At 41.7% G+C, this 15,759-nt stretch overlaps 1 pseudogene; it reads left to right on the forward strand.

Moving 5' to 3' along the window:
• The first annotated feature begins 9,648 nt into the window (after window positions 1-9,648).
• On the forward strand, window positions 9,649-10,531 carry LOC100966910 (annotated as a pseudogene).
• Window positions 10,532-15,759: the final 5,228 nt, after the last annotated feature.

Below are 15,759 nucleotides of genomic sequence, written 5' to 3' on the forward strand. Positions count from 1 at the left end.
AAGGCGCCAGCCACATACACCTAAGGTGGTGGGTTCGAATCCAGCCCAGGCCCGCCAAACAACAATGATGGCTGCAACCAAAAAATAGCCAGGCGTTGTGACGGGCACCTGTGGTCCCAGCTACTTACTTGGGAGGCTGAGGCAGGAGACTCGCTTGAGCCCAGGAGTTGGAGATTGCTGTGAGTTGTGATGCCAGGGCACTCTACCCAGGGGGGGCAGCTTGAGGCTCTGTCTCAAAAAAAATAAAAATAAAGTACACAGTTCAATGCTTTTTAGTATCTTAAAGGGTTAGGAAAGTATTACCATTTCAATCATTTTTATTGCTCCCCAAAGAGACCCCCACCTGCACTAGCAGTCACTCCTCAGTTCCCATCAATCATCCCCCAGCACCTGGCAACCACTGATCTACTTTCTGTCTCTACAGATTTGCCTGTTCTGAATATTTCACATAAACAGCATGATACAATATGTGCCCTTGTATGCCTGACTTCTTCACACAGCATGATGTTTCCAGTGTTCATGTGTGTTATAACATGTATTGGTACTTTGTTCTCTTTTATGGCTGAATAATACTCCACTCTATGGATATACTGTATTTTATCCATTCATCAGTTGATGGACATGTGGGTTATTTCTACTTTGGGGCTACTGTGAATGATTTTGCCATGAATACTCATATACATGTTTTTGTGTGGATATGTTTTTAGTCCTCTTGGGCATATACATGGGAGTGAAATTGCTGGGTCGGATGGTAACTCTATGTTTAAGCTTTTGAAGAACTGCCCAACTATTTTCCACAGAAGGTGTACCACTTTACATTCTTACCAGCAATATATAAGGGTTCCAATTTCTCATTATTCTTAACAACATTTGTTATTACTGCCTCTTTGACTATTGTACTCGTGTATATATGAAGTAGTGTCTCCAGGCTAGTGATGGTGAGAATTTTTTCCTGCTTATCGGCCGTTTTTGTATCTTCTTCAGAGAGATACCTATTTAAGTCCTTAGCCCATTTTAAAATCAGGCTGTTTGTTTTTTAATTGTAGAGTTGCAAGGGTTCTTTATATATTCTAGATTCAAGTTCCCTGAGGTAGGTGATTTGGATATATTTCTTCTGTTTTGTGTATTGATTTTCATTTTCATGTTGCTGTCTTTTGAAGTACAAAAGTTTGTAGATTTTGATGAAGTCCACTTGGTCTATGTTTTCTTTTGTTGCCTGGGCTTTGATATTGTATCTGTGAAGAACTTTCCTAATCCAGTTTCATGGTAATTTATACCTATGTTTTCTTCTAAGAGTTTTACAGTTTTAACACTTTTAGGTCTTTGATTCATTTGGAGCTCATTCTGTATATGAATAATATCAGGTAGAGATCCAAATTCATTCTTTTACATGTGTATATCCAGTTTTTCTTGCACTGTTTATTGAAAAAGCTATTCTTTCCCCCATTGAATTGTCGTGGAACCCTTATCAAAAATGAATTAATCATAAATACTGTACATAGGTTTACTCTAAACTCTTAGTCCTGTTCCATTGATCCATTTGTCCTTATGTCAGTACCATACAATTTTTTTTTTGAGACAGTCTCACTATGTGGCACTTAGTAGAGTGCCATGTCATCACCGCTCACAACAACCTCAAACTCTTGGGTTTAAGCTATACTCTTGCCTCAGCCTCCCAAGTAGCTGGGACTACAGGTGCCCGCCACAATACCCGGCTATATTTTTGTTGCAATTGTCATTGCTGTTTAGCTGGCCCAGGCCAGGTTCGAACCCACCAGCCTGGGTGTACGTGACCAGCTCCCTACCCACTGAGCTACGGGCACCGTTCAGTACCATACAATTTTAATTACTGTTTTTCTTTAGTAAGTTTTGAAATTGAGAAGTGTGAGTCCTCCAACTTTGTTATTTTTCAAGATTGTTTCATATATTCTGGATCCTTTGCATTTCCATGTGAGTTGTAGGATCAGCTTGCTGATTCTGTTTTTAAAAAAAGAAAAGAAAGAAATCAGCTGGGACTTTGGTAATAAGAGTTTTGAAGTATATTTCTATGTTAACAATACTAAGTATACTTAGTCCATGAACATAGGGGCCTTTTCCATTTATTTAGATTATCTTTAATTTCTTTGAACAACTTTATGTAGATTCTTTTACTTCTTTTGTAAAAGAACTTCTTTTGTTTATTCTTTAATATTTTATTTCTGCTATTATAAATGGAGTTTTCTTAGTTTAATTTTTGGATTGTTCATTGCTAGTTTATAGAAACACAGTTGATTTTTTCTTTGAGACAGTCTCACTCTGTCGCCCTGGGTAGAGTGCCGTGGTGTCACAGTTCACAGTAACCTCAAACTCTTGGGCTCAAGCGATCCTCTTGCCACAGCCTCCTGAGTAGCTGGGACTACAGACACCCACCAAAATGCTCAGCTACTTTTCTATTTTTAGTAGAAATGGGGTCTCACCCTACTCAGGCTGATCTCAAACTCCTGAGCTCCAGCAGTCCACCCACCTCAGCCTCCCAGAGTACTAGGATTACAGGGAAAAGCCACCTTGCCTAGTTAATATACAATCGATTTTTGTATACTGATCTTATATTCTGAAACTTTGCTGAACTTACTTATTAGCTTTAATAAGTAAAAGTTTTAATAAGTAATAAGTTTTTTTGTGGACTCTAGGGGTTTTCTACAAGATCATGTTATCTGTCAATATAGTTTTTGTTTGTTTGTTTTTGCAGTTTTGGGCCGGGGCTGGGTTTGAACCTGCCACCTCTGGCATATGGGGCTGGTGCCTTACTCCTTTGAGCCACAGGTGCCACTCTCTGTCAATATAGTTTTAATATTTCTTTCCAATCTCTATGCCTTTTATTTCATTTCCTTACCTAGAATCTGGCTTGACCTTCCTGTGTAGAGTGTTGAATAGCAGTAGTGAGAGCAGACATCATTGTCTTATTCCTGATCTTTAACAGAAAGCTTGCAGTCTTTCACATTTCAGTATGGTATTAGGTGTGGTGGGTTTTTCATAGATGCTTTTTATCTGGTTGAGGATGTTTCCTCCGACATGCTTTGTATCTATTTTCTGAGTCAGTTTTCCCTATACGACATCTAGGGAAATGGATGTACAAATGGTTAAGAAATGTACTCAAGGCACATATCAAATTAGAGATAAGATCAAGTTATCCTGACTTACAGTCCAGTGTTTGCAACTGTACTATTTCCTATGGTTTCCTGCTGCAATTTCTTGTACCTTTCTAGAAAGACTTAAAAAGATTCATCTCTTCCACTTTTTTTTTTGAAAATTCTTTTTTTTTTAATGGCTGTGCTGAAAACTAGAAAATCTAAAACAAATAATTTTTGAACAATGAAATTTAATTTGAAGTAGTGGGACAGTAATTATTTTTCATTAGCCATCTCTTTTGTGACAACAATGAAAGAGATTGATGGAAAGAGAGCTGTAGAAGGGAGGAAGCGATAGCGAATAAGTAATTGTTTTTGTGTCTTGATGACTGCTTTACATTTTAGCTATCAGTTCATTTGATCTTGGTTCACAAACCTGTATTTCTCATTGTTTTAAACTACTTTTTCAGGATATTTTAAACACCAAACAACAAAACAAGCTGTTGGATTAAAAAAAGTAAACAAGGTGGTCTGTAAAGCTGTTGGCCCCAACCCCCACAGAACTGAGCAGCAGACCATCACGACCTGACGTCCACCTCCTGCCCCATCTACCCCACCCCCATCTGTGGAAGCATTTTTGTCTTCCCTGAAACTGGTCCTCAGTGCCAAAAAGGTTGGAGGTCGTGGGGGTAAAGTAAAGGAAAGTTTGGAAAAAGCACCTGTCCCTGAGAAGACAGAGATAAAATGAAGGATTGCTTCTGAATATATGGTACTAGTTTGCCAAAGGAAATCTAGACCAAGAAACTCAAATCCTTTGCCTCTTCCCTTCAAGTATATGGAGAACACAGTGGTGAAAAATTAAACTTGAGCACTTGTTGGCACAAAATCACTCACAAAACTTTAGTAGTCTAGGTTTTACTCCAGGGGTCCCCTGCAACTTTTATGCCTTGTAGGGATCTTGGGTATCCCACATGTTTTTATCTCTTGGGTCCTGTTTAATTCGGCTTTACTGTGACACAGGTTAAAACCTCAATAAAAATTGGTGAGCATTCTTACACAAAACAAATGGCAGAAGATTTTTTTTTTAAGGCTTAAGTGATCAGAGATGCTGTCTACTGACTCTAAATTGTAGTTATGCGTCTTAAACCAGTCGAATTTCTCCCATCTCTTCCACTTTTTTACTGAAAAGGTAAGCTCCATAAAGGTAGAGTCTGAATTGTTTACTTCTGTTTTTCTAAGACCTGGAACAGAGTAAGTGCTTAAGCAATCCCAAAGAAATAAAGCCATCTTAGATAAACATATACCTCTAGAGCCTTTATTATGTGCAAGGCAGTGTGGGCATATATCCCAGCCCGCAGAGAGATTGTGGTTGAGGGAGATAAGAAATATTCACATTAAAAAAAGATAATGTCAAAGAGGTCTGATAATAGTAAATGAGTGGTTTTGAGAAGTGCTTAAAAAAGCAGAGCCTTTCAAAGAGAACTGAAAAAGGCTTCGTGAAAGAGATAGGACTTGATCAGAACCTTGAAGGATGGGTAGGAACTAGCGTGTGTGTGTTGAGGAAGTACCTTAGGCAGAGTTTTTAACAGGAAGTTAAAAATTTAACTTCTTCATTTTCACTGTTAAATCAACTCTGACCATTAAAACCAATCCCTTCTACACAGGACATGCAAAGCATAAATAATAAAGTACTCAGAAAATCAGGTAACATTCAGACTCCCTCATCCTATTTTGGTCTTAGACTCACCCTGAGCCATTAGTCTTTTCTTTTTGTCCAGAACATTTATACTCAATTTGCTTCATCCTTCTGATACATAACTTTTTCAGCCAGTCTCAATTTCTGATCTACCATTCTCAATCTTTACATACCATCATGTTTAGTAATAATCACTGCTTCTCAGTGGTTTCTTAGGCTTGTGTGTCTTATAGGCTCTGAACTCCTCATCCTGCATACTGATCACATGTGCCTTTCAAAGATCAATGGAAGCCATCATATGAGCAGATAAGGGCTACAGTCTGGAAATTGTCGACCATTCATTCATCATACATTTATTGATCACCTGCTGTGAGCCAGGTATATGAATAATCAAGGGAGTATTCAGAGGTAGATATACAGATCTAGTTTGGATAACACAATTATAATCTAAAGAATCATGTAAATTGAGTCTTTTTCCATCACTAACTGGACTTAGTCTTTCAAATTCAGTGTCCTTGAAGAGAAGCATCTTATGTCTCTTTGATGGATATGCCTAGGACTGATATATGTGAATATTTAAAATAGTGATCGAGAAGCATAAGTAAATGTAGATGTGGAATTATGTTCAATGCAAGGCTGACCAACTCCTGTATGTACTCAAGCAGGGAATTATTTCAGAAATCACTGGCATAGTTAGGATTTGAGACGCCCCCAGAACCACTATAATAGCATGATAATATTATAGTACTGTGTTAAACTAATCTAAGTCTAGACACAGCACACATGCAAGAAAGTGGATGGGAGAGGAAAATGGGTAGAGCTGACAGTTATCCATATTGGAACGAGCACAATGAAAATGAAAGACTTTGAGAAAGAAACCTTGCTGCAGTTTATTCCACTGCAACCTACAGTTATGACAAGGACAGCTGAATACAATTCAGGTCACAAGTAAGGGAAATTTGCATGGAAATAATTTTGAGTATTTACACAAAATACTTTATTTGTGAAAATAAGGTAACCTCACCATTATCACCTCCTTTATTATAGAAACAAAACTCAGAATTAAAGTTTTATCCCTGGAAAGAGAATCTTTGGTGATGGGGATTCCAACTCTCCCTATTGTTTTTAACCATCTTGTGATTTTTCTGATTTCTATTAGAACCACCACCACAGTGATGGCCCCCAGGCATGTTACATTACAGTTCTGTGATTACAGGTGTGACTGTTAGATGGGGAGGCTCATGGGATAATTGGGGTCCCTATAGCCTACCCAGGGACTTTAGCTGCCCTCCCTTTAATGCTTATTCTCTTTTTACTTTTTTTTTTTTGAGACAAGAGTCTCACTCTGTCTCCCTCAGTAGAGTGCCATGGCATCACAGCTCATAGCAACCTCTAACTCTTGGGCTTAAGTGATTCTCTTGCCTCAGCCTCCCAAGTAACTGGGGTTATAGGCACCCGCCACAAGGCCCAGCTGTTTTTTGTTGTTGTTGCAGTTGTCATCATTTAGCAGGCCTGGGCTGGGCTTTAACCCGCCTGCATTGGTGTATGTGGCCAGTGCCCTACCCACTGACCTACAGGCATCTCTTCTAATACTTAGTCTCATATGAGAATTTTGGCATTTCCTCTCCATAGCACAGTTAAGTGCACAGACTCTGAAGTCAGTGCACACACTGACTGAATCAGAATCTCAGCCCTGTCATTTACCACTCTATGGGACCATGGGCACATTCACCCATGTATGCCTTCATTTGCTCATATATAAAATGGAAGTATTAATTGAACTTTCTTACTAAAGTTATTCTGAGGACTCAATGTAGAACTTAGAGAATGTTGCCTTGTATGTCTACATAATTGTTTTATCCACACGTGTGCTAGCTATAACTGGAATCTTTCCCTCAAAACATAGGAAAGTTTCGCCAGCCATCTCTGGGCCCATCTCTTCATTCCAGGTAGAAGTGGGATAGGGATAATGGATGGGGCAAGGTGGGGCTATTTTTGCCATTTGATTTTCCACAGGTCACCCCTGGGCTCCCTAGATCTTGCCATATGATGGAGATCTGTGCCCCCATGCAGGAACGTTATTTACTATGTGGCAGAGGCACCAGCAAATGTACACAGATGCTGGCTGTTAGCCAGTGCTGCCATGCTGGCATCCTGGATGGATTACCGGGCCTGCCTCTGTGTCTGTCTTCCTGAACAGAAGCCAGCTGTTTAACTTCATAGCTTTCGTATGCATTTGAGGATTGGTGGGAGGTCCTATGTGGACCCTAACTGTAGGGCCTCCCTGCTTACTGGCATCTCCTCTGATTTCTTCCACTATCAGAAGTACACAGAAGTGGCTTTGGACTTGAGATTCAACTAGCGGGACTTAACTCTCTCAGTATTCTCTTTGTAGAGAGTCTCTAATACACAGCCTCTTTCAGCTGAGTTTAATTTATACCCCTCATTTGAATTTCCCTATCAGTGCTCACAGATACCTATCCCACTGCTCTTTTGAAGTAGATAACGGTTTTCAGAGTACCCTTTTCCTTGCTTTAACTATAGAAACCCTTTACAGGAAGTATTGCCCAACCAATCTTGTTTAAAGATGTTTCATTCTCACTTTAGGTGATGGGGCTTGGAGTTGACATCTACCTTGTCCTTGCTTTCTAGTAAAGCCCTGGCCTCTACCTCATAGGACCTTCCTAGGCCTGCTGCCCACTCAGTCCTTTGATCTCTCCAGGAGCACCCCCATTCTCCTATACTGTGCACTCACCTCACAGTAGGTGCCTGATGGCCACTGGCTAAATCAGTTTCCACAAGCATGACCTGTAACTGTAGCCCACCTCCCCTAAGGGCATTGCTCAAGCCTCTGCAGGTGCTGCAGCTGGGGGTGGAGAACTGCCATTTTAGTGTCCAAGAAGTCTTTTTTTTTTTTTTGAGACAGAGTCTCAAGCTGTCACCCTGAGTAGAGTGCCACGGCGTCACAGATCACAGTTCACAGAACCTCCAACTCAGGCTCAAGCGATCCTCTTGCCTCAGTTTTTCTATTTTTAGTAGAGATAGGGTCTTGCTTTTGCTCAGGCTGGTCTCGAACTCATGAGCTCAAGCAATCCACCTGCCTTGGCCTCCCAGAGTGCTAGGATTACAGGCTTGAGTCACTGCGCCTGGCTGTCTAAGGATGGAACAGCCGGGCACAGTGGAACTTGAGGTGAAACTGACTCTGATTTCCCTTCGTCCACCCAAGATCTGAAATTTTTCTTAGAGGTGGATACCTCTTCACCGTCAGTCTCCGTCCCTGCCAGATGTTCCCCAGCAAGGATTTCCTTCTGCAGATGGCAATGAGAAAATGAGTTTCTGCTCCTGCTGTGCTTCCTCCTCCTGCTCTGATGTGGGGACATCCCTAGGAAGTTAGCTACCCCACGCCCTCTACCAAGATGTGGCTGAGTGGGGGTAGGGCATCTTGCACTTCCTTTTTCCAAGAGGCCATCCTCACCACTGTCATCCTTCTCGCTGACCCCACAAGCTTACTTCATTGGTTGTTTGCTCCATGGTCCCTTAGGTCTTAGAGCAGTGGGTCTTAACTGGGGGTGATTATGTCCCCCAGGGGTCACTAAGCAATGCCTGGAGACATTTTTGGTTTTCACAACTGAGGAGAGTGTATTGCTATTGACACCTAGTGAGTAAGGCCAGGGATGCTGCTAGACATCCTACTATGCACAGGCAGTCCTCATGACAAAATAGCAGGCCCCTAATGTCATTAGTGCAAAAGTTGACAAAATGTCTTGGAAGGACTGCCTGCCTCACTGGAATTTTTGATGGCTACTCCACAAGCTGATTTGTCCTCAAGGACTCTTTTGCTGATCTTATCACCAATAAATCTACAGGGAGGTCTCTCTCTCCCACTAATGGCTATTTGTACCCTGAATTGCAACTCTCTGCCCCCTTGCATGCTTGAACACCACAAGCAGTGGTGGTCTGCCTGACTTTCATGCCCAACTCTATACTTTGTCTGCAGGTTGGCCATTCTTAGGAACTTGAGGGTGCTCAAGGTCTGTGTCACATTCTCTGTGGCTAGCCCTTCCACTTTCTGGGGAAGGCTTTCTCACTACGAGCAACTCATCCACTACCAAATAACTCCAATTACTGCTCCCACCTATGAAGCAGTTTAGTTCCTCAAAACCCAAGACCTCTAAGTTCTTAGCCTTGAAGGAAAAGTAGTAAGTCAGGAGGACTGTCTACTGAAGAACACAAACATCAAGTTCCATACCTATGGAAAGACATACCTTGTTAGAATTAAGATAAGACCTCTCAATATCTGTCAATTCAATGTCAGCCCAATCAAAATCCCAGAGGATTTTTAAACTTGACAAAATGATTCTAAAATGTATTAGAAAGAATAGAGATATAAATATAGCTAAGAAAAGCATGACACGGTGGCATGTGCCTGGAGTCCCACCTACTCAGGAGGCTGAGAGGAATCACTTGAGCCCAGAAGTTCAAGGGTACAGAGCATAATAGTCACACCTGTGAATAAGCACTTGCAACATAACAAGACTCCATTGCGAAAAAGCACTAAAAAAAAAAAAAAAAAAAAAACCAAAAAGAGGGATAAGGAGCAGGAGTTTGCCCTAGGGGACAGTAAAATGGGCATTTACTAATACAGAAATAGCAGAAGAATTGTAACAGGATTCAGAATAGATCCAACTGTATGTAAAAATGTATATGATAAAGGTATTTCAGGAAATAAATGAATATATAGTATTGGGATCATTCAATAAATAGTGTTGGGATAATTGGCTCAGCATTTGCACAAGTTCAAGCAAGGGATTTCTACCTTAATGGTTATGCAAAATAGATCCAGGCTTTGGGAGAGTGGCAGTCATGGCGCCACTGATGAGATACTACATACCCAGCAAACGTCTGTGTAACTTGGAGGAGGGCAGCCTGGGCAGCAGAACCCACACCCGGGCACGGCTACATTTTTTTGTCACTTGCCGGCTGCCTGACATAGAGCAGTGAGAGCAGCGCACTTCCTGTGGTGTCTGTGATGAGAGAAACAGAGTCTCAATTACTGCCAGATGTGGGAGCTATTATTACCTGTAATGTCTCTAGCATAAATTCACACTTTGCTAAAGTACACATCCTATATGTGGGGTCCACACCACTTAAGAACTCTTCGAAGAACAATCCGCAAAGATGATGTCCAAGCAACTGAAAAAGACAAAGTTGAAATTTATAAAAGTTTCCACCCAGGTGACATTGTCTTGGCCTAAGTGATCTCCCTAGGTGATGCACAGTCCAACTACTTGCTGACCACTGCCAAAAATGAGCTAGGAGTGGTGGTAGCCCATAGTGAGTCAGGTGTCCAGATGGTTCCCATCAGCTGGTGTGAGATGCAGTGCCCTAAGACCCACATTAAAGAGTTCTGGGGCTCGGCGCCTATAGCTCAACCAGCTAAGGCGCCACCCACGTACACCTAAGGTGGCGGGTTCGAATCCCCAGCCCAGACCCGCCAAACAACAATGACGGCTGCAACCAAAAAATAGCCGGGCGTTGTGGCGGACACCTGTGGTCCCAGCTACTTGGGAGGCGGAGGCAGGAGACTCGCTTGAGCCCAGGAGTTGGAGGTTGCTATGAGCTGTAATGCACACGGCACTGTCCCCAGGGGGACAGCTTGAGGCTCTGTCTCAAAAAAAAAGAGTTCTGGAAAGTGGCCCGAGTGCAGCCTGAATTCTTGCAGACCTAAGAATCCACATTTTACCCCATGGAGAGGGATAAGCTGTTTCTAAGAGTACATATGTGAAAATAACACCAAGCTGCCATTGTCTTTATTCAAATACTAGGGATCAGCAAGCAACCACATCTAGAAAAATCTGCTAGAAATTTACTCAGTAGGTGGAACATTTTTCTTGTCAATGTTTCAGTGGATTTCATTCTCTTGAATTGTAACAACTTGTGCATTGGAGACACCAGCAGCAAAACTGTGTGATTTCAGAAATAGCCTAGTCCTCTTGACAATCCTTATAAATGCATTTTTTTACTAAAAGGAAAAAAAAAGTTATGCAAAATAAATTTGAAATTGATTAAAGATTTAAATGTAAAAAAAAACACTTTAAAACAAAAAATTGAGCATGCATTATTAGCATGTATACAATCTTGAGATAAGGGAAATCTGAAGAAGATTTAGAATCCAGAAGTCAAAAAGGAAAAATGGTTAATAAATTTGATCATGTAAAGTTTAAAGCAAAAATAAAGATGAAAGAAAAGTAACTGAGTAAAATACTTATAGCACAGATGATAGATTAAGGATAAATATTTTCAGTGAAAAAAGAGTTCTTACAAATCAGTTAAGATGAAATTTCTCTGTCTCTTTGTCTCTCTCTCTCTCTTTTTTTTTTTTTTTTTGAGACAAGAGTCTCACTCTGTCACCCTGGGATTAAGTGCCGTAGTGTCATAGCTCACAGCAACCTCAAACTCCTAGGCTGACATGATCTTGCCTCACCCTCCCAAGTAGCTGGGACTATGGGTGCCCTCCACAATGCCTCTAGCTCGTTTTTCTATTTTTAGTAGAGATAGAGTCTCATTCTTGCTCAAGCTGATCTCCAACTTCTGAGCTCAAGCAATCCACCCACCTCAGCCTCCCAGTGTGCTAGGATTACAGGCATGAGCCACCGCACCTGGCTTAAGATGAAATTTCTCAATAAGAAAATGAGTAGGGCAGTGCCTGCGGGTCAGTGAGTGGGGCGCCAGCTCCATATCCCGAGAGTGGTGGGTTCGAACCAGGCCCTGGCCAAACTGCAACAACAAAATAGCCGGGCGTTGTGGCAGGTGCCTGTAGTCCCAGCTCCTCGGGAGACTTAGGCAAGAGAATCACCTAAGCCCAAGAGCTGGAGGTTGCTGTGAGCTGTAATGCCATAGCACTCTACCCAGGGCAACAAAGTGAGACCCTGTCTCAAGAAAAAAAAAGAAAGAAAAGAAAATGAGTAAAGGGCATGAATAGGTGATTTGCAGGAGGGACAATGCAGGGGTCAATAAATGTGAACAAAAGTTCAACTTTATTATCAAATGTAAATTAAAAGGGTAACAGTCAAAAGATGAGAAGACATCTTTTTTAAACTCTAAGAAGGAAGCTAGTCTATAAAACTTCAGAGACGGTTTACCTGGGTTCCTTGCTTTTTCTCCCTGCATCTTCCCACCCATAACCTGGTTCTCCCCACAGGAGGTCCCTTCTCCCCCGACCTCCTGGTGAAGATGGAGTGAGTCTGTCTCACTACACGTGCCAATAAAGACTCTCCCTCCCAGTTCAAGTTGGTTGGTTGGTTGGTTTTTGGTTTTGTTTTGCTTTTGTGCTTTGAGACCACAGACCTTTTACCAAGGTGACGAACACCAAGAATTGTCCAGGTGAGGACTCGCCCCAGAGTCGTACCATACAGGTTTCACTTTGTTCTGGTTAGCCCAGACATAGAAGGGTATCTGAGCAAAACGCAGCCACCACAGCGTTTATACAACAGGAATCATCCTTAGGCATTAGTTAGTACAAATGAGCTTGCTGCAGGTAAAAAATGACAAAAGAAGAAGAAGGTGTGGAAGGGAATGATGATGTGAACAATAATTCATACAGTCCTCAAATATGTGCCTGACACTAGTCTAAATGAACTCATTCAATGCTCGCTACAACTTTTCTGAGGTAACTACTAATATCGTGCCCCATTTTATGGATGGGGAAAATGAGGCACAGCAAAGCTAGAGATAACTTGTTTGAGATCATACAATCAATGGCAGAGGTTAGGCATGGTCGTATGCACCCATGGTCTCAGCTACTTGGGAGGCTGAGGCAGGAAGATGACTTGAGCCCAGCAGTTGCAGACCATCCTAAACAACATTGTGAAACCCTATCTCTCTTAAAAAAAAAAAAAAAAGGGCAGAGCTAGAATTCAAACCCAGAAAATCTGGTGTGAAGTTCACACTTAGCCATCACACTGAGAAGAATCAAGGGAGAAAAAAAGGAATTGTCCACGAGGACAAAAATAGGAAGTAAAAAAGAAGAAAACCTCAGTTCACCAGCACGGCGGAAGACAGTTGGTAGATGGTACCCAGTCTCTAGTCAGGCCCCCAGCCAGGCTCTGGAATGCCCACCTCTGTCTCTTGTTAACAAAGCTTCCTGAGACGATCTGATTTGGGCAAAACAGTTCAAATGAGTGAAAAAAATGGAATCCAGAGAATCAATGTTTTTTTTTTTTTTTATATCATGAACAATTGTTTTTAGAAGGAATCCATGTGAATCCAGGAATACAAAAATGCTGCCTTTGTGAGTTTTTTTGTTTGTTTGTTTGTTTCAGGTTCATTGAAGGTACAAAGAATTAGGTTACACTGTTTGCATTTGTTAGGTAAAGTCCCTCTTATAACTGTCCCGCCCCCAAGAGGTGTGCCATACACTGGGACTCCCCATTCCCCTTCTTTGCTCCCCTCTGCCCACTCCCTTGTTCCTCTGCCCCCCACCTGAATTGATTTTTTTCCTCTCTTCATCTATTGGCTTCATCACCTTTTCGCTTTTGTTTTTCTCCCCTTTGCCTAAGCACAATCCAGAGTAATAAAATCAGAATATCCACTTATGTCCTTTGACCCAGAATTTCACTATAAATTAGACATGAAAAGGCAAAAGTTTCAGCTGTTAAACAATAATAAGCCCTTACATCCTAGGAAGATTGAAGAATAAACTGAAGGTGAGTTCCACTTCTCAAATTCTTTAAAGACACATCATGCCACGTCTTTAGGATTCTGTAAGACATTAAGCCTTTATTTATAAAGTAAACACTAAGATTGGAGATAAAGTTGGAACGCTTAACCCCCTAGACCAAATTTTAGTAGGACATGACTGGAAATTTGGAAATTCATTTCTGGAGAAGAAATAGACTCCAATATTCATCCATTCAGCATCTAGCCTCGCCCTCTCCCCGAGCTCCAAAGCCTAATACCCAGCTGTTTGCTGAGCTTCTGTCCTTGGGTGACCTGCAGGCACTTGACAATAATTCACCAGGCACCCACATGACCTTCTCCTTTTCCCTTTGAACCCGCTCCTCCTCTGTTCTCCATCTCAGTGATGACACCACTACCATTCCAGCTACCCAGGCCAGACACCTACAAGTCATCTAGATTAGTAGCCAGCAAGCTTTTCCCATAAAGGACCGAATACAGAAATACCTGAAATTTTCAGGTCACACAGTATCTGTTGAGACTACTCAACTAAACGGTTGCAGGACGAAAGCAACCATCAACAATAACTACGTGACGAAGCTGGGCGCCCTGGCTCATGCCTGTACTCCTAGCACTCTGGGAGGCTGAGGCAAGAGAATCGCTTAAGCCCAAGAGCTAGAGGTTGCTGTGAGCTGTGACGCCACAGCACTCTATCAAGGGTGACATAGTGACACTCTGACTCAAAACAAACAAAAACCAATATGTAACAAATGAGTGGGACTATGTTTCAGTAAAATTTTATGTGCTCTGAAATTTGAATTTCATATAATTTTCATATGTTACAGACAAAAATCTCTTTTGACTTTTTCCAGCCGTTTTAAAATGTAGAAACCATTCTTGGCTCATCCACTCCGGCTTGCCATCCTCACAGCTATGGCCATCACTGCTCTTGGTCAGGCTGGCTCTGCAGCCGGGTGTCTCTGTGTGTCTGTGTGTGCGCGCACATGCTGGGAGGGTTGATCAAGGCTTCACCCACCTGTCTTCTCTACAGCCAGGTCCCTGCCCGAAAACCGAAGAATTGGCGGGGGGGGGGGGGGGCTAAGAGGGAAGCAGACATGAAAGAATATATATGGACAAATAGCTCCTCAGAAAAAAATGCCCTGGAAACACTTCTCCGATTAAAGCTGCTGATAAAAATATGGAAGTAAAGAAAAGCTCTCCTTGGTACTAAAGAAGTTGAAGATTACAACAAGTGTGTTGTTAATCTTAACAACGGGGAGGGGGATGAAAATACCATTTCTTAGTACAAAGAATCAGTGAGGAGACTATTAAATTTGACATGAATTACAAAAATATCCCTTAGCTCATGGGTGGTATAAAAATAGGTGGGCTAGATTTGGCATATGAATGGCTTGCTGCTCTAGAACCCTCACTCTTCTTCCTTTCTCATATCTGATCAGGCAAAGCTTACAGACCTCACTTTCTAAATAGTTCTTGAATCATTCCACCTCTTCCTTCATGTTTATACCATTTTACTTCGGATACTTGTCCATATTGCTTTCTGGCATGGGCAGTTAAGCAACATCCAGGAGTACAAGGAAAGATCCTCTACTACTATGCAGTACACGTGCTGCCCACGTTTTTTTTTTTTTTTAAAGTACCTCATGGTATAAAGCATAAGCTATGGATTAGTTTTCCTCTTCTTTCATTTGGCACTGAAGAAACAATTTGTTAATGTATGCCACTATTTTCTGCTACGGCCTGGAAGTAGACGGTTAATGGTGCTACATCAATCTAGCCCCAGTGAAATGGTCTACAAAGTAGAGAATGGGAGGTAGCTCTTGAATGAGTTCTGGCTCTGTCTCACCTCCTGTGCTGGCTGGACTCAGTCCAGCTCCTTCTTTCTGGTGATCTCCAGACTGGTATTCAGATCTGCTTTAGCCTAGGGCCACACTATTTATCTGTGGTTAGGACCCAGTTAATCTGCCAAGGACATTTGAGGTATTTGTTCCTCAATTTCTAGTCCTCTTCCCTATCTGTACTTTCAGTGTGGCATTGGACAGTGCACCATTCTTGTTTGGAAACATGACCACTGGATCATCATGGGAGCTAGATGTGATGATAGTCTCCAAGTCACGGTGTGAGTGAGCAAGGGTTGTTACATATATTACTCTTTGATGTCACTCCTGTGTAAAGGGGGAAAGGGGAAAGATGATCTGGTTCCTATTTTATTGTATTCATTTACTGGAATATAAGGTACATCTTTATTTTTTTTTTTTT

The sequence above is a fragment of the Otolemur garnettii genome, unplaced genomic scaffold (genome assembly GCF_000181295.1).
Source record: "Otolemur garnettii isolate 467f Iridium unplaced genomic scaffold, OtoGar3 scaffold00110, whole genome shotgun sequence".
Lineage (NCBI taxonomy): Eukaryota > Metazoa > Chordata > Mammalia > Primates > Galagidae > Otolemur > Otolemur garnettii.